Source organism: Triturus cristatus, chromosome 2_1 (assembly GCF_964204655.1).
Source record: "Triturus cristatus chromosome 2_1, aTriCri1.1, whole genome shotgun sequence".
Lineage (NCBI taxonomy): Eukaryota > Metazoa > Chordata > Amphibia > Caudata > Salamandridae > Triturus > Triturus cristatus.
This window is the reverse complement of record NC_140581.1, coordinates 1176917907-1176936660: the sequence shown is the minus strand read 5'-3', so window position 1 is coordinate 1176936660 and position 18754 is coordinate 1176917907. Positions and strand designations below refer to the sequence as shown.

Genomic DNA, 18754 nt, shown 5'->3' with positions numbered 1-18754 from the left:
AGGGAGTGGTATATTTTAATGCTGCACGCCCGAGAACTGCCCCGTGCTGTTTCGCGTTGAGGTGGTACTCTCACAAAAGGGTCATTGCAGACAACTGGCTGTGGACCTAAGTTTAGACTCTGCAGGCCGCCTGTGGGGGTTTCATGCCACAGGTTGGCCGTGAAGCAAACTTTCCTTGTGCAAGTGGTGTGCTCACAGGTCACGTCTCTTTTGTTCATTCTGGCGCATCCTTCATTTATTATCACGTGTTTCTGGTGGGTCATACGGGAGAGTCTCTAAAATGCTTTTCTGAGGGGAATAGTAACTATCGTGAACTCCTAGAAAAGGGGTGTGTACCCGGTTATAGGGGTGCCTTCTAATGCCATGTGAGTCGAAGCCACTCCCACCAGGATAGTGTTTTGGGGTGGTCCCGGGGTTTCCTTTTGCCCGGGAGGGGTGGGGGCGGGGAATCTCTTTTGATGTGAGTTTTGGCTCTTGCACCATGTTGCGAGCACGCTTACAGCAGAGGGAGCATTTGGTGACAGGGTGGGACTCCACACCCTGATGGAATTAGCAGGTCTGGGAGGCAGCAGCTGCCCCATGGTAAGTGTGAGCTATTGTGTATTTTTTAGCCGCCGTGCTTTGTCTTTAGCACTTACAGAGTGGTTGGTGAGCTCCCAGCCACCCAGGTGCTGTGGTACAGCGCTATCTTGGAGATGAAAACGAGGGGCTGTGTCATCACTGGGTGCAGCAGGGCCAGTGACTGACACAGAAACACGAGTCTTGGTTGCCCTTCTCTGCCCCGAGGATGCCGACCTCACAACCCCCGTGCCCTGTGGCACCAGAGTGCGCTGCAGTGCCAGGGATGGCGCTCCCAGGATCAAAGCTGTTCCGGGTGTATATATTAAACGGCTCTCCGTGGCCCAGCATGGAAGCACTTCTCTGCTCTGCCCCTTGTTTTCAACTCTCCCAGTAATGAAGATTGAAGGTTTAGTAAAGGCAGTGGCCCCTCAGTTGTATTTAATCGTTTCTAAATCGATTAGTGTCCCCAGCCGGCGACTGGTCCTGGGGACCCCAAGAGTGGGCGATGCACCTGTATCCTGGGGTGGGGCGGCACGGCTTCAGTGCGGCGGTGATTCAGTTATCGGACTCACTCTTTTCACAAACAAGGTTTGCGTCGCCCCAGCCGCACGCGCAGAGGCCATGGCGGGGTCGGGTGGAGCCCCCGACCGGGGACACTCATGGGTTAAAGTGATTTTACGCAGCCACTATTGAGGTCAGTCAATTAAAAGTGATGGCTCTTTGCAGTGCTACAGAAGGGCCCCGTGCCTCTGGCCACTAGCAGGTCTCCCCGGCCCACTTAAACCATCGAAGGCGGGAGAAGTAAACGTCTCCTCAGCCGTAGGCGCTTTGCTGCTGATGAATGGCGCCGTAAACCCCAGCTTCAACGCCGTTCGAGGCCCCCTCACCCATAGTGCAAGCGCTCTGCATTGGCCGGAGAAGCTCTTTGCTCCATGTCACTTCCAAAATTTAACAAGCGGGGTGTCTGCCCTGCTTTATGACTTCCATCAAAGAGGTCGTTTGTCACTGTCAAGCCTAGAAGTGAGTCTGTCTGCCTAGGGCGGGATATATTTTATGTCAACGACAGAATCAGTGCAGAAAATGAACAGTCCACTCCTGCCCTCTGCTGTGGTAGCCGCACCGGTACCCACTGGTCTCCACTGGTCACTTCTGTGCAAAGTTGGGACAGTGAGCTCGCAGTCATAGCCACACTGGTCTCCACTGGCCACTTCTGTGCAGAGATGGGACACTGAGCTCGCTGTCATGGCCGCACTGGTACCCACTGGTCTCCACTGGTCACTTCTGTGCAGAGATGGGACACTGAGCTCGCTGTCATAGCCACACTGGTACCCACTGGTCTCCACTGGTCACTTCTGTGCAGAGATGGGACACTGAGCTCGCTGTCATGGCCGCACTGGTACCCACTGGTCTCCACTGGTCACTTCTGTGCAGAGATGGAGTTACTATTTGCTTATGGTCTTTTTTAAGGAGTGCCTCCGTTTCCGCATTGTGTGCACACACCGGACACTATCATTGTTGTTATTCGCTTGGTGATGAAACAGGTTACAAAACCCGCTTATCCTCAAGTTACAATCACAGGCACGTTTTTAACTGGATGATGTTTCAAGTTGTAATTTGTGTAAATCAGCCGCAGTTTTGTGCTAGCATTGAAAACTGTAAGTGGTAGTGAGAGGCAAAAGTTGGCTGTGCACATGGTTTGTGTGTGTGTATCTATGTGTGTATACATGTGTATGAGTGTGTGTGTTTGTATATGTATATGTGTACGTGTGAGTGTGTGTGAGTGTGTGTGTATATATGTGTGTGTTCATGCGTGTGCCATCTGAGGCGTGCTATGTGTGTGTTCACACCAGTGGGTGTCTCGCAGTTACAACACTGCGACCCCTTGTTCTGTACCGAAAAGCATGAATCACAAGCATTTGCAATGCAATAGGTCTCGCATTATTAAAGTTTGAGCTATTGGCATTGCTAAATAATGCAAGACCAATAGCTCAAACTTTAATAATGCGAGACCTATTGCATTGCAAATGCTTGTTAAAAGAATGTGCCCCTGTGTATATGCATCAATCACTGCTGTTTTTAATGTTTTTGATATTATCACACAACCCTGTTTACCAACATCAGAACTAGGATTGAGGCCTGGTATGCCATGGCCTTCTGTAATCAGGATATAGGACCCCTGACACTGCTGCGTCTTACAGATATGGATCGCCTGAATGCCCCCCCCCTTCAACTCTCGAAGGGTATGCAATATTATTATTTTTTTGAGTTTCATATAGCGCTAGCTAGACCCGAAAGTATCAGAGCGCTTTACATGTTATGTGAATGCACAGACCACTGCAGTAGGGCCATTGACACACTGCACAATACTGAGTTTCTTTGGAATTAGCATCCAAGAAAGCTTAGCACTGCCACGGGCAGCACATCCCCCCATCTTCAGCGCTCCTAGAAGGCTGCGAGGAGCTGCATTGCCATGTTCTGATTGACTGACATTGATCCATCGTCTTACAGGTTTTTCGGAACACAGTGAACGTACTTTATCTGATATTACAGCACCAGAAAGGCGATATATAAAGCGCCCCCCATACATGTCATTGATGAATGTACGCATGAATGATTTAACATACGCGTATAGAAGAGTGCCCACTTTGTTCCTTTCTATCTGAGAGCAGAGTGCATTGTTCTAGAATCAAAAGTTGCTGTAAAAAAAAAAAAAAAGACCGGTACAGGATCTGAAACCTGTTGCCATAGCAACTGTGAAATGGTACAGTGCGATACGCTCAGGACCGTATGGACCTGGGGGCCTGCGGTGCTGTGTCAGGTGGGCAGTCAGGGCAGCCTGGCCCGGTGACGCCATCCACTTCCCTCAGGAGGGTGGCTGGGGTAGTGTGGTGGGAGAGTGGCGTCTCCTGCAGAAGGGCTCCAGCTTAAGCCCCAGCTGGGACTGTGTAAAAGGCAGCAGCTGCTGAGGGGGAGCCGAGTGCTGTAGAGGCGGCTGGTGAGAGGAACAGGCAAGGAGAGACTCGAGCAGAGGGAGGCATGGCGGGGGTGGGGAGAGCACAGAGGAGAGGAGACACGGAGTAAGGAGAGTCCAGTCCATGAGGAGTCGTGGTGCAAATGGGAGCACAGAGGAGGGAAGGCATGGTGCTAAGGGGCAAGCACGGAAATGGCATCTTTGGAGCCTTACAAACCTGCAGGCGGAGGGCGGAAATGTCGGTGCTTAAGGGTCACGCTGAGAGGTACCCAGGGTCAGCCAGGCAAAAAAAAAAAGCGATCGCTAATGCAAAATTTTAAAAAGCATGCCCGCGAGAGGTGCGCGCGCGTGCCACTGTGAGCCATATGTGTTTCAAATTATCGCGCCCGTGTCTGGGCACGATAATTGAAAACATATGGGCTTTGGTGCGCGTAACCGACACCAATAGGCCATGGGCGGAGCAATACGCCCGCCTTTGGCCCATTGCGTGCTCTGTTTAAAAAAAAAACACGCACATCTTGAATCGTGGCAGGTTTGGTGCCCCTTTCCTCATTAACATAGACAGAGGTCAAAAGGAGTGCGAGGAGCATGAAGACCGCGTTCTTTTAGTTCTGTCGACCACTATTCTGTTTGGCTAACTTCTAAACAATACAAAACTCATGCAGATACAACGTCATCAGACCGCCTTTGGTTCTGTGCACAAGTACCCCAGAGCCGATTCTGAAAGGGCTACACTACCTTACAAATCGGCTATACGAAAGGCACATAACGTAACTTGACGTTACTTGTATGCAAACCGTCATTAGGATCAAAATAAGCGGGATCTGACTTTTTGCTCACAGAATCTTGAATCGTGGCAGGTTTGGTGCCCCTTTCCTCATTGACATGGTTCAGTATGGCCCAGCGAGGAGGGTGCTGATGGCTTAAAAATAAAAACCCAACAAAGGACGGACTGATGAAGGTGACTCTGAGGACATCATAGGAGCCGGTTGGCAGCCATGGGGAGCGAGTGGTTGGTGGTGGTAAAGCAGTGTGCTATATGGATGACCTTGGGACTTTTCTGTTTCCTGCTAGACTCCTTCGTGATAAAGGACATCCAGTGCTCAAAATTATTTATAGCTTGTACTGACGGTCCAATAACTAACTAACAGCGCCGTTGTAGCAGTGTGGGGTATATATTTGACATGCGCTGCCACATGCAGAAAGGTCAGTGTCATCCCTTGTTTTAGAAAAAAACTGAGCGACCTCATTCGGCACATGTTCAGAATGTGCCGATCTTTGCTGTGGGTGGGGTTAAGTGGAGAAAGGGGGCGGGTTTGTGTGGTGTATACAGTTACTCAGATTAGAGGGCCCCTGTGTCTGTCGCTACACAGGTCGAGCTACTTGCGAGACAGTAACAGCTGAAGCAACCACAGGAGAAAGTCGCATTCAGCGAACACATTAATCAGACTTTCCAGCTTTTTTGCTATTTTCCAATTCACGTAATAATCGCGAAATCAGATCAGTGTCGCGATTAACGCGAAAATAACGATTTTGGTCGCAAGAAATGGTCTCTTGGCAGGCAGCAAAATAATTTGACATCTGGGGAGCAATGTTAGTTTGTGCTGGGTGGGTGAAAGTAAACATTGCTGAGTGACGAGAGTAACAGGTGGCAGGTGAGGTGATTTCAAGCGCTAGCTGTAGAAAAGTAATGTTGCCAGTTGTGGGTGTGCCGGCAGAGGAGACTGGGTCTGCGCAGCAAAGCGGCGGTGCGGCCGCGAAAGTGAAAGTGATCGCGATCGCGATCAAAGCGGCCGTGCGGCCGCGAAAGTGAAAGTAAGCTACGGAGGAAAGACACATGGCGCTGCGCGCATGCACGTTCACGTGCACTGTAGCTTTAGGCCACGGCAGCACTTTGAAAAGCCCAGTTATAAAATGTCTCTTCGAGCCTTTGGCTCGCGAGACCTAAAAAACGAATCACAAAAGGAAGAACACAGAACCTGGGGGGGGAAGGGAGCTTCTTGCTGTACTTAATAGCCTATTTAAACCTTTCCCTGTAATGGAAGGTAGATTGTTTAATATCAGCTGTCACACAGCTTTAGTGCTGCTTTAAAACACACAAACCTCACATCGAACCGTCACTTCTAATTAAATCAGTAACCGGGGGGGATCGAGGCTGGGGGAGCCGGTGCGGGGAGGGTTGTTCTTTCCATGTCTCTATAAAGGAAACCTTCTGTTCTGTCGCTATAATCAATACATGTTTTCAAACCCCGAGATGCTAGGAAGACTCGTTCAATACTCATTGCTGTGATCTATTTTTTATCGTCACACCCTGCTGTGTGTATATATGGTGAGAGCTGCTCGTAAACATGGCTTCTGGAATGAAGACACTCGCCTTTCTTTAGGGGCTCTGGTGCCTGGGTTGGACGGCTAAGAGACAGAGACCCTCCCTCTTTTAAAATTAAAATAAAATAGCAGAAAGTTACCTTTGACCCCCTCCTCGTGCCCCCCCGTGCACACGCCACCTGACACCTTAAGACCACCAATGCTTATACAGGCCTCTAAATACCCGGAAATAGACTTGAAACATGTTAAACATGTGTAATGTGCGCTGTATGGCCTTTTCAAAGCCACGAGACACTGCGTCACTTCCCAACCACCTGCGTCATTGCCCGCTGCACTGTCTGCTTTGTTAAAAAGTGGAAATTGAGATCTGAGGGTTGATGCCTGGACCTGCAGGTGTCAGTAGATATATGAAATGAACCTTTGAAGCAAGGATTGGTTACTTAATAAGTGCTTCCTAGAAATACTGACGTGATTTGCCCCAATCTACAAATAGGCGTTGACAAAGGCAATAATTTTGATGTTTGTATTCACACTGACAATATCAATAAAAGAATTACCACACCAGTTAAAAACAAGCATTTGCAATGCAATAGGTCTCGCCTTTGCATAAGTTTGAGCTATTGGCATTGTAATGACACTGCCTTTTATTTATGTGTTTTGAAAACCTGCAAGCGGTGCGTAAACACGCACTTTGTACTTATAGTCGTTGCTTACGAGAAGCAAGGCTGGCAGTAACTGCGCCTCTTTTACTGCCAGCCTTGCTTCTCGTAAGCAAAGACTATAAGTGCAAAGTGTGTGTTTACGCACCGCTTACAGGTTTTCAAAACACATAAATGAAAGGCACTGTCATTTACAATGCCAATAGCTCAAACTTATGCAAAGACGAGACCTATTGCATTGCAAATGCTTCTTGTTGTTTTGCTCTGTCCAAGAAGACTGGGACTTTCGGTCCGTTTCCCACTACAGGCCAGCTGTACAGGAGCTTTAGGCCAGTCCTGCTCGTCTGCCTCTCTGCTCAGCCAGTCTCCTGCTTTGCACCTCAGGTAGCACCAGCCATCACTGTACCTGGTTTAATCGTGGAGGTAGGTGGGCTGGGCTCGGCTGGGCGTAAAGTTGCCGATTGTGTTTGGGCTGCGGAGTGACCTGGGCCGCACTGGATACTAACCCTGGCCGGAGTTGGCGTAGTGCCACTACGCGGAGTTCCACTGAGTTATGAAAAAAATCTGTGGAACAGGCGCCCACATCCTGCGACCAGCAGAGGGTCCGTGTACCTGGGATGGGGGTCCCTCGTGCCCAGGCAGGCTCCCAGATCCACCCAGCCTGGCTGGGTTGAGAAGCAGTGACCGGGCCCGGGGCCTGGGTATCAGGCAGGCCTTGGGGTGTAGGAGCACCTGTCCTGTGGCCTGCCAAGGGTCCGTCTGCCGGGACAGGGGTCCCTGGTGCCCGCAGAGGCTCTCCCCCCTCCCCGGCCTGGCTGGGTTCAGAAACTGGGACTGGTTCCGGGGCCTGTGCTCTGGCTGGACCTGGGGTGTGGGAGGCCATGTCCTGTGGCCCGCCGAGGGTCTGGATGCCCTTCACGGGGGTCCATCGGGCCAGAGCAGGCCTCCCTCGCTTCACCTGCGTGTCAGGGGTGCCTGCAGGCCCCAGATCAGAGTTCCGTTGGGCCCCCCTCCCTTGCAGCCTCGAGTCCAAGACCCACCTAAGGGCTCTGATGAGCCCCCGGGAAGCAGAGCCCCTGAGCCCTCCAAAGGGCAGGCGGGAGCCCTCCCGCGAAGGATTGGGGCAGGCAGATTGGTGTCCTTCGGGCCTGGCCATCTAGTCGCTCCTTTCCCTTCGGCCATCTGGTCGCACGCAATACTTTCCAATGGAGCGACCAGATGGCCGGGCCAGCCTGGAAGTCCCGATGAGGGCTCGCCCGCCTCCCAGATCGCTGCCATGGCTCCAGGAGGTGAGGCACCCCGAGCCCTGGATCCCCTCCGTCACTCGGTGCGAACGGGTTACCAGAAAGAAGGGTCGTTTTTTCCGGATTACTAGGGACAGGGTATGCCGGAACCACTCCCGGGCTGACGGTTCTCAGCCGGGGACCTGATGGGCTAGGCCCGGACAACGCCTCCCCACTGCCCGGGGCACCCTCCTCCGGCCCGCCACGCAGCAAAATGCCCGGGACAGGCTCCATTTGTACCGGGCTGTCCTCCCCTGGGCGTCCGGGCCAGAGAGCTCTGACCGGGTGCTCCCACCCCGGGCTCCGTCCCACGTCCTGACAGGCCTTCCCCAGCTTGGCCGGGTTCAGGAGCATAACCTTGGTGGCCCGACGGAGGCCTGTGGAGGCCTCCCCAGTGCGGCCTGACCCGGGACCGCCGGGCGGGCCCAGGGATCGGTTAAGATTCGCCATGGGCCCAAGTCGGAGGTCAGCTGGGGACTCCCATTCTTAGCCCCGGGCCGGAAGCTCAGCTGGGGTCTCCGAGCCCCCGGGACGCGGAGCCCCCGGGCCCTGCATGGGCAGGTGGGAGCCATCCGGTGAAGGCTCAGGTCGGGCAGATTGGCGTCCTACTGGCCCGGCCATCTGGTCACACCTTTCCCCTCGGCCATCTGGTCGCACGCAATGCTTTCCAATGGGGCGGCCAGATGGCCGGCCTGCGGCCTGGAAGTCCCGATGAGGGTTCGCCCGCCTCCCAGCCAGGGCTCCAGGAGGTCGGTCGCCCCCGTGCTGAGGGTCCCCTCCGTCACTCCGCACGGGTTACCAGAAAGAAGGGTAGCTTTCCTCCGGATTACTAGGAACAGGGTATGCAGGAACCCCTCTCGGACTGGCGGTTCTCAGCCGGGGACCAGATAGGCTAGGCCCAGACAACACCTCCCCACTGTCTGGGTCTCCCTCATCTGGCCCACCACGTAGCAAAGTGCCCGAGACAGGCTTCATCGGGCCCTTGCAGGTCCTCCCTTGGGCATCCGGGCCCAAGAGCTCCTGTCGGCTCACCGTGCCCGAGTCCCAGCTGGTGTCTCCGAGCCCCCAGGACGCGGAGCCCCGAGCCCTGCAAGGGAAGGCGGGACCCCTACCGCGAAGGCTCGGTCCCGGCCATCTGGTCGCGAAATTCCCCTCGGGCACCTGGTCGCGCGCAATGCTTTCCAATGGGGCAACCAGATGGCTGGGCCGGCCTGGAAGTCCCGATGGGGGCTCGTACGGCTCCCCGATCCCATCCAGGGCTCCAGGATGTCGGGCGCCTCCATGCCCTGTGTCCCCTCTGTCACTCGGTGCGCACGGGTTCCCAGAAAGAAGGGTAGCTTTCCTCCGCTCTACTGGGGACAGGGTATGCCGGAATCCCTCTCCGGCTGGCGGTTTTCAGCCGGGGACCAGATGGGCTAGGCCCTAGGCCCGGTCAACACCTCCCCACCATCCGGGGCTCCCTCCTCCAGCCCACATCCTGGCTAAGTGCCCGGGATGGGTTCCATCGGGTCCTCCCTTGGGCGTCCGGTTCCGAGAGCTCTGGCCGGGGGGCTCCCATCCTGGGCTCTGCCCTCCGCTCCGCCATGGGCCTGTCAGGCGTTCCCCCAGCTCGGCTTGGGTTCAGGAGCTCTGGCAGGGGCCCTTGGTGGCCCTGGGGTGGTGGGTGCCCTCCCCACCCTGGGCTCCGTCCTCGGCCCGACATGTGGCAGGGCACCCGGGACGCGGGCCTTGGGGAGGCCTCCCCTGTGTGTACTGGCCCTGGACCTCCAGCTGGGCCCTGGGGACCGGGCTCCGTCCCCCTGCTCCACCGTGGCCCCAGGACAGGGGTCCGTCGGGTCCGGGCAGGCCTCCGTCCTGCTTCGCCCGCCTGTCAAGGTGCCTGGGGGACCCCGGGTCCAAGGTCCGTCGGGGACACCCGTGCGCCGCCCCGAGCCCGAGGCCCACCGGGGTGTCCGAGCCCCTGGGACGCAGAGCCCCCAAGCCCTCTAAAGGGCAGTTGGGAGCCCTCCCGTGAAGGCTCGGGCAGGCAGATGGGAGTCCTTCTAGTCGTGCCTTACCCCTCTGCCATCTGGTTGCGCGCAATGCTTTCCAATGGGGCGACCAGATGGCCGGGCTGCCCTGGAAGTCCCGATGAGGGCTCGTTTGCCTCCCCGATCCCAGCCAGGGCTACAGGAGGTCGGGCGCGTCCGCGCCTATGGTCCCCTCATTCTTGCAGTGTGCACGGGTTACCAAAAAGGGGATACCCTTCCTCCGGATTACTAGGGACAGGGTACTCCGGAACCCCTTTCGGCCTAGCGGTCCTCAGCTGGCAGCCGGATGGGCCAGGCCGCCCCCCCAGCCCAGGTTCCGTCCTCAGGTCTGCCGCTTGGCAGGGAACCCGGGATCGAGTCCCGCGGGCCCCGGGAGGCTTCCCCTGCGCCTCTGGGCCCAGGAGCCTCAGCCGGGTCTAGAGGCCCGCAGGGCCCCAGGTTGGGCGCTCCAGCCCTGGGCCCCATCCCCCAGCCTGCCGCTCTGCCAAAGGTCCGAGACAGAGTTGCGTCGTGCCTGGGGAGCCTCCCCTTGCTTGGCTAGGTTTAATAGCTCTGCTCGGGGCCCTTGAGGGCCCCAGGGACGCGGCCTCCTCACCCCAGACTCCATCCTTGGGCCTGCCGCGTGGCTTGGTGCCCGGGACAGGGTCCCGCTGGCCCGGGGAGGCTTCCCCTGCACCTCTGGGCCAAGGAGCCCCGGCTGGGTCCAGGGGCCCCACCGGGCCCCAGGTCGGTGCTCCAGCCCTGGGGTCCAGTCCCTGGCCTGCCGCAATGCCAAAGGCCTAAGACGGGGTTCCGTCGTGCCTGGGGAGCCCTCCTCGCTTGGCTGGGTTTAGGAGCTCAGTTCGGGGCTCAGGGGCCCCAGGGAGGGCAGCCTCCCCACCCCAGGCTCTGTCTTCCGGCCTGCTGCATGGCAGGGTGCCCGGGACGGGGTCCTGCGGGCCCGGGGAGGCTTCCCCTGTGCCTCGGGGCCTGGGAGCCACGGCTGGGTCCAGGGGCCCCGCCAGACCATGGGTCGGGCGCTCCAGCCCTGGGCCCTGTCCCCTGGCCTGCCGCTATGCCAAAGGCTTGAGACGGGGTTCCGTCGTGCCCAGGGAGCCCCCCTCGCCTGGCTGGGTTTTGGAGCTGCGTCCTCCCCACCTCGAGCTCCGTCCTCGGGCCTGCCGCATGGCATTGTGCCCAGGACGGGGTCCCGCGGAGGCTTCCTCTGGGCCCGGGAGCCACAATGGGGTCCAGGGGCCCCGCTGGGCCCTGGGTCAGGTGCTCCAGCCCTGTGCCCCGTCCTCCAGCCTGTCGCTCCGCCAAGGGCCCGGGACGGGGGTCCATCACTCCCATGCAGGTTTCCTCTGCTTTGCCTGCTTGTCAAGGTGTCCGCGGGCCCCGGGTCGGAGGGCCCGTCGGTTCCCCCTCGCAGCCCACATGGCTGAGGCCTAGCTGGGGCCCCAAACCCTGAGCCTCCGGTCCCCCCATGCCCCTGTGCCCTTTTGTTAGGGCACAGAGCAACCAGATGGCCTCTCTTTCAAACCCGGCCATCTGGTCCTGCCTTTCCCCTTGGCTATCTGGTCGCACCTATCCCCTCGCCCATCTGGTTGCGCAAAATGCTTTCCAAAGGGGCGACTAGATGGCTGGGCTTCCCTGGAAGTCCCAATGAAGGCTCATTTGCCTCCCTGATCCCAGCGAGGGCTCCAGGAGGTCGGGCACGTTCTCGCCTTGGGTCCCCTCCGTCACCCTGTGCGCACGGATTACAAGAAAGGGGTGTATTTTTCCTCTGGATTACTATGGAGAGGGTCAGTCAGACTTCCGTGAGGTCCGGAGATTACAAGACTTGGGAAGGCAGGACCTGGGCCTGCCCGCTGGGGCCCCAAAGGCCCGGGTCCGCGCTTGCCTCTCAGCCCCTTCCCGATGGGCCTTTCCTCCAAGCCTGCTCGCCCCGGGAGCGGGCAGGGACGCAAAGCCAGCATCCCCCGCGCAGGACAGCCTGCCAAGGGGAAGCCCCGGCTGTACTCCGATCGATTGGGCTTCTCGGTCAGTTTAGGGATGAACCGCTTAGCCAGTCTCAGCTGTAGTTTCAAGCAAAGAGCTTCCAACCCCACATGGACCCTCCGACTCGAGGGCCTGCCGCCTGGCGGGAGGCCCTTCACCCTACCCAGCAGAGCAAAGGCCGAAGGCCCCGGCAGCTCGTGCCCTCCAGTGGTCCGACCTGAGCGGAAGGGGTTGGGTGGCACCAGGCCCTCGGGCGCTGCCGCCCGGCAAGTCTGTAGGCGCCACGCCGTCACCCATCTCCACCCAGCGCTTTTCTGCAGGAGCGCAGAACGACCGTATCGAGGGATGCCTCCGCCACCAGGCTTCGGCACCCTGCCTTTCACTCAGGCTGAGCCTCGGCCCGCCTCTCCCTTCCGGGGGACACGGCTGGGCCCGCCAGTGCCCGTGCGACCGCACCTCTCCACCCCTCCAGCGAGCCCTCCCGCCCTGGCGGGCGGGCTCCTTCCCCTAGCAGGCTCCAGAGAGGGAGGGGTGTGCGAAGGTTGCCGGTCGGGGAGGCAGGCACACGGCTCCCAAATCACCACTCTGTCAGCAGGTGCGGCTACCTGGTTGATCCTGCCAGTAGCATATGGTTGTCTCAAAGATTAAGCCATGCACGTGTAAGTACACACGGCCGGTACAGTGAAACTGCAATTGGCTCATTAAATCAGTTATGGTTCCTTTGATCGCTCCATTTGTTACTTGGATAACTGTGGTAATTCTAGAGCTAATACATGCCGACGAGCACTGTCCTCCCGGGAAGCGTGCATTTATCAGAACAAGACCAATACGGGCTCGCCCGGCCGCTTTGGTGACTCTAGATAACCTCGGGCCAATCGCACGTCCCTGTGACGGTAATGATACTTTCAGATGTCTGCCCTATCAACTTTCAATGGTACTTTCTGTGCCTACCATGGTGACCAAGGGTAACGGGAAATGAGGCTTCCTTTCGAGGCCCTGTAATTGGAATGAGTACACTTTAAATTCTTTAACGGGGATCCATTGGAGGGCAAGTCTGGTGCCAGTAGCCACAGTAATTCCAGCTCCGATAGCGTATATTAAAGTTGCTGCAGTTAAAAAGCTCATTGTTGGATATTGGGATCGAAATGACGGTCCGCTGCGAGGAGAGCTACCGCCTGTTCCAGCCCCTTGCCTCTCGGTGCCCCCTTGATGCTCTTGACTGAGTGTCCTAGGGGGTCTGCGGCGTTTACTTTTAAAAAATTAGTATTCAAAGCAGGCCAGTCGCCTGACTACTTCAGCTAGGGAAAATGGAATAGGACTACGGTTCTATTTTGTTGGTTTTCCGAACTGAGGCCATGATTAAGAGGGACAGCCGGGCCATTCGTATTGTGCCGCTAGAGGTGAAATTCTTGGACCGGCGCAAGGTGACCAAAGCAAAAGCATTTGCCAAGAATGTTTTCATTAATCAAGAACGAAAGTCGGAGGTTCAAAGACTATCAGATACCGTCGTAGTTTGGACCATAAACAATGCCGATTAGTGATCCGGCAGCATTATTCCCATGACCTACTGAGCAGCTTCCGGGAAACCAAAGTCTTTGGGTTACCGGGGGAGTATGGTTGCAAAGCTGAAACTTAAAGGAATTGACGGGAGGGCACCACCAGGAGTGGAGCCTGCGGCTTAATTTGACTCAACACGGGAAACCTCACCTGGCACGGACAAGGAAAGGATTGACAGGTTGATAGCTCTTTCTCGATTCTGTGGGTGATGGTGCATGGCAGTTTTTAGATGGTGGAGCGATTTGTCTGGTTAATTCCGAAAACGAATGAGGCTCCTTTGTGAGAAGTTGGCCTGATATATGCTGTCCCCTAGTTATAGTGGGCACCTTGTATCAGTCCAAACAACCCCTTATTGGTTATAGGTTAAAGACAACCTTTATTGAAAGCTATCCTAGAGGTAGCTATGGAGAGCAGCCTTCAGGCTAAGTCGTGAAGGAATGTAAAGCAGCTAGTTTTACCAGTCTATGATCTGTTGAGTCACTAAATGAAAGATATCCACACCAGATATATATATAAAATATATGTATTTATTACTAAATACACCCTCCTAGTCTCTTTATGAGACTAGAGGTCAAAACACATAAGTTACACTTCAATAATCACAGTAAAATAGCACAAAAACACGTCGGGACCTATGGGTGAGCCAAACCATATACTAAAATAGTGCTATACGAACCACGACTTAACTAGACACAAGGCCTAGAGCCTGTAGAATCGCTGGCACCCCAAGGCACCCCTCAAGGTAGTGACACAGGGGACCCACGGGGGCCGTGTGCAGTGTGTGAACACAGCCGCAAGCTCCTGTTAGCTTTTATGGGGAAAGTCGCGGTTAGATTTTTAAAGATTAGGGACACTTAGAAATGAGTCAGGACCAAACCCTTTTGGACTTAGGAAGTTCTAGGGCTAGCACCCACGGGTGCAACCGAGTACTTGTGTTACCTCACCCAGGGAAGCCGGGTGCATAGGTGTCTTTTGGTGTCGGGTCGCGCAGTCGATTTCAATGGGAGCTGGCGAAGAAGTGCTGCTGTCATGATTATTGAAGTGTAACTTATGTGTTTTGACCTCTAGTCTCAAAGAGACTAGGAGGGTGCGTTTAGTAATAAATACATATATTTTATATATATACCTGGTGTGGATATCTTTAATTTAGTGACTCAAGAGGTTATAGACTGGTAAAACAACCTGCTTTACATTCCTTCAAGACTTAGCCTGAAGGCTGCTCTCCATAGCTACCACTAGGATAGCTTTCAATAAAGGTTGTCTTTAACCTATAACCAATAAAGGGTTGTTTGGACTGATACAAGGTGCCCACTAGAACTAGTGGACAGCATATATCAGGCCAACTTCTCACATTGGTGTGCAGCGTGTGGGATTCCAGCTTGCTATTGTTTTACCAGATAATCTCAATTGAGAAACTGACTGAAAACCACTAAAGGTACCCTAGGTACATATAATACAAGCTTTAGAATACAGTAAGTTCTACTGAACTTAGAGTTGTGTGTTAAGGGATAGCACACCCTTTCTACAACTCAAGAGAGTTTAGTAGGCCACACTACAGTAGGTAGTGCAATACACCACACCACACTAGTAATGTCTTAAAGGCCAGGAACCAGTAACCAGTAGCCCCCACCTCGAGCACTGAATCCACCGAAGATTTTCAGCCTGGTCATTCCGAGTGACCCGTGGGCCGCCATTTTGTGTTTCGTCTCGAGGTCCCTTCGCGATCCCTGGTCCATTGACTGGTGGGTCCCTGAGGGGGTAACCTTGCATTTCCTTGGGCTTTCCTGGTTGCTCCAGACGTGCCCTGTCTCCCAACCAAGTGGTGAATCCCACATACCTTGCTGGTCTGCACCGAAGCATCTTTCTCATTTCTGCATGGGTTGCTGTTGCCAAGGCTTGTTGTGTCCAATCCGAGCACCGACACTGCAGCACTCGACATCCTTCGTGGGACAGCTCGAATCCAGCTCCTGGTCACCCTCGACGCCTCCTGGCTGAAGAGTCAAGCTTCACCTCCTTCACCTGACATCGGTGGGCATCTGCTCATCGCCTTCCTAGTCACTGGCAAGTGACCTAGACTCTGTCACCTATGCTTTCAGGTTCTTCTCATCTTCGATCCAGGCTTGGATCTCTTCGGATACTTCGCATCTTCACGGCAGCAGCACTTCTTCGCCAGCTCCTATTGAAATAGACGACGCTACCCAACACCAAAAGACACCTATGCACCCGGCTTTCCTGGGTAAGGTAGCACGAGTACTCCGGTACTCCTGTGGGTTCTAGCCCTAGAACTTCCTAAGTCCATAAGGGTTTGGTCCTGACTCGATTCTAAGTGTCCCTAATCTTTAAATTTCCAACCGCGACATTGCCCATAGAAGCGAACCGTAACCCGCGGTTGTGTTTACACACTGCACACAGCCCCCGTGTGTCCCCTGTGTCACTACCTTGGGTGGTTCCTTGGGGTCCCAGCGAAACTACAGGCTCTAGGCCTTGTGTCTAGTTAAGTCATGGCTCTTATACCACTATTTTAGTATATGGTTTGGCTCGCCCCAAGGTCTGACGTGTATTTGTGCTATTTTACTGTGATTATTGAAGTGTAACTTATGTGTTTTGACCTCTAGTCTCATAAAGAGACAAGGAGGGTGTGTTTAGTAATAAATGCATATATTTTATATATATACCTGGTGAGGATATCTTTCATTTAGTGACTCAAGAGATTATAGACTGGTAAAACAAGCTGCTTTACATTTTTCCAAGACTTAGCCCGAAGGCTGCTCTCCATTGCTACCACTAGGATAGCTTTCAATAAAGGTTGTCTTTAACCTATAACCAATAAGGGGTTGTTTGGACTGATACAAGGTGCCCACTATAACTAGTGGGCAGCATATGTCAGGCCAACTTCTCACATCCTCCATGCTAACTAGTTACGCGACCCCCAGCGATCGGCGTCCAACTTCTTAGAGGGACAAGTGGCGTTCAGCCACACGAGATTGAGCAATAACAGATCTGTGATGCCCTTTGATGTCCGGGTCTGCACACGTGCTACACTGAATGGATCAGCGCGTGTCTACTCTTCGCCGACAGGTGTGGGTAACCCGCTGAACCCCCTGCATGATAGGGATTGGGGATTGCAATTATTTCCCATGAACGAGGAATTCCCAGTATGTGCAGGCCATATGCTCGCGTTGATGAAGTCCCTGCCCTTTGTACACACCGCCTGCCGCTACTAGCGATTGGATAGTTTAGTGAGGTCCTCGGATCGGCCCCGCCAGGGTCGATAAAGGCCCTGGCAGAGCGCCGAGCAGACGATCAAACTTGACTATCTAGAGGAAGTACAAGTCGTAACAAGGTTTCCAAAGGTGAACCTGCGCAAGGATCATTAACGGCGGAGTGGTTTGAGCGACCGACGGCGCCAGCCCGAAGCCTTCGGCCACCTCCTGCAAGCACATTGTAGGCACAGGGCCCAGCCCTGCCCAGGCACGCCCCGGCTGGCAGAGCGGTCCGTGACCACATGGGGCCCTTGAATGAGGACCGGGCCTTCGGCGGGCCTATTCCACCGGGGAAGACCCGACCGACGCATGAGGGACCGGCCCCCACCCCTGTCCCTCTCCGGGAGGGGCACAGTGGTAGGCCTTCCCAAGACGGAACCCAAGCTCACCCGGCATGATCCTTGCGGTGGGGGAAAACTGAATGGCAGTGCATCCGTGGGCTGGTACCATCCCCCCCCCCCTCGAAAGGCCCTGCTGCCGCCTGGGCCCTCCCACGCTGAGTCCCAGCCCGACTGTGCTTCGGGCGACCGATGAGCAGCCCTTCTCGTACAGCAGGGCGGCCTGAAGAGAAGGAGCCAAGGGCCTGCACGGGGACCCTTCTTCCTCTGCGTGGGAGGCGTGCGGGATGGGGAGCCGCCTGGTTCTTCCCTCATGGCGCCTCCGACCAAGGCAAGAGTGGGATGGATTAATTGCCAGCCCGCCGCCACGGTTCGGGCCGCCCGGCAATGGATGGCTGACATGCAGGTGGGGCGACCCTCCCTCGTTGCCAGGTACTCGGTTCGACCCGGTCCCGTGCGGCCGGGCAGAGGGTTTAAAGACTCGAGCGGTGAGGCCGCCTGCTTCAGTTGCTCCGGGAGCCCCGACCTCACCCACCCCCACCCCTCACCCATGGGTGGGTGGGTGGTTTGGGACTTCCGGGCCGAGTGCCTAGTAATGCTTTTCTCCCAACGGTGCAGTCTGACTCCCAGAGGGGAAGCCTTGAATGGGGCGCCGGGGCCGTCTCGACGCATGGGCGGTGGACAGACGGCATCACCTTCCTCCCACCTCTCGTTTTCTAAAAGTTGCCTGTGACTCTTGGCGGTGGATCACTCAGCTCGCGCGTCAATGAAGACACAGCTAGCTGCAAGAATTAGTGTGAATTGCAGGACACATTGATCATCGGCACTTCGAACGCACCTTGCGGACCTGGGTTCCTCCCAGGACTCCGCCTGTCTGAAGGTCGCTCAATCGTCAATCACTCCGGAGCTTCCCCGGGACGCGGCTGAGGTCGTCGCAGGGTTAGCTCCACTTCCTTTTGTCCCCCCACAAGGTAAGGCCCTCCGATCGCCCGTGGCAGGGTCCCTCACCGGGTCCTGCAGCAGAGGTATGCCGCCGGCGCACCTAGCCCTGCTTCCTCCCCTAGGCAGGGAGGGGGGTCCGGTTAGCGATCCGCCCCGGGCCCATTCCGGGGCACCTGGCTGCATGCCGTGCGTGGCTGTCTATGGTGTCGCACGTGCCTCGGGCGCCCACCTCCGCGGCCGGCTTCTCGGGGAAGGCGAATCCCCTCCAGATCTGATCGGAGGGAAAGAGGGCATGCGCTGCCAGGACGCCAGGCCCCTGCTCTGGCAGGGGCCTGGCCTTCCCCGGCGGCTCCCCCGACGATTCTGCTTTTTTTCGACTACGACCTCAGATCAGACGTGGCGACCCGCTGAATTTAAGCATATTACTAAGCGGAGGACAAGAAACTAACTAGGATTCCTCTAGTAACGGCGAGTTAAGAGCCCAGCGCCGAATCCTCCGCCTGACCGCAGGAAATGTGGCGTACAGAAGACGGACTCCCCGGCGTCGCTCAGGGGGCCCAAATCCTTCTGATCGAGGCTCACCCCGCAGACGGTGTTAGGCCAGTAGCGGCCCCCGGCGTGCCGGGATCGGGTCTTCTCGTTGTCGGGTTGCTTGGGAATGCAGCCCAAAGCAGGTGGTAAACTCCATCTAAGGCTAAATACGGGTGTGAGACCTAGCCAACAAGTAGTGTAAGGGAAAGTTGAAAAGAACTTTGAAGAAAGACTTCTAGAGGTCTGTGCAGTCCACCTGGAGGATTCAAAACAGCGGGAAGGTCAGTGGCCCGGGAGCTCCGGAGCCCCTTCGC

At 55.9% G+C, this 18754-nt stretch overlaps 1 protein-coding gene and 3 pseudogenes across 2 annotated transcripts in view; 3 read left to right on the top strand and 1 right to left on the bottom strand.

Annotated features, from left to right (window-relative positions):
* The window catches only part of PIGG (phosphatidylinositol glycan anchor biosynthesis class G (EMM blood group)), a 1313866-nt gene that overhangs the window by 1126703 nt on the left and 168409 nt on the right, over window positions 1–18754 (bottom strand). The gene's annotated exons all lie outside the window — the stretch shown is intronic.
* On the top strand, window positions 12412–16742 carry LOC146866570 (18S ribosomal RNA; annotated as a pseudogene).
* On the top strand, window positions 17699–17851 carry LOC146866569 (5.8S ribosomal RNA; annotated as a pseudogene).
* LOC146866568 (28S ribosomal RNA) overlaps window positions 18290–18754 on the top strand; it is a 4324-nt pseudogene continuing 3859 nt past the window's right edge.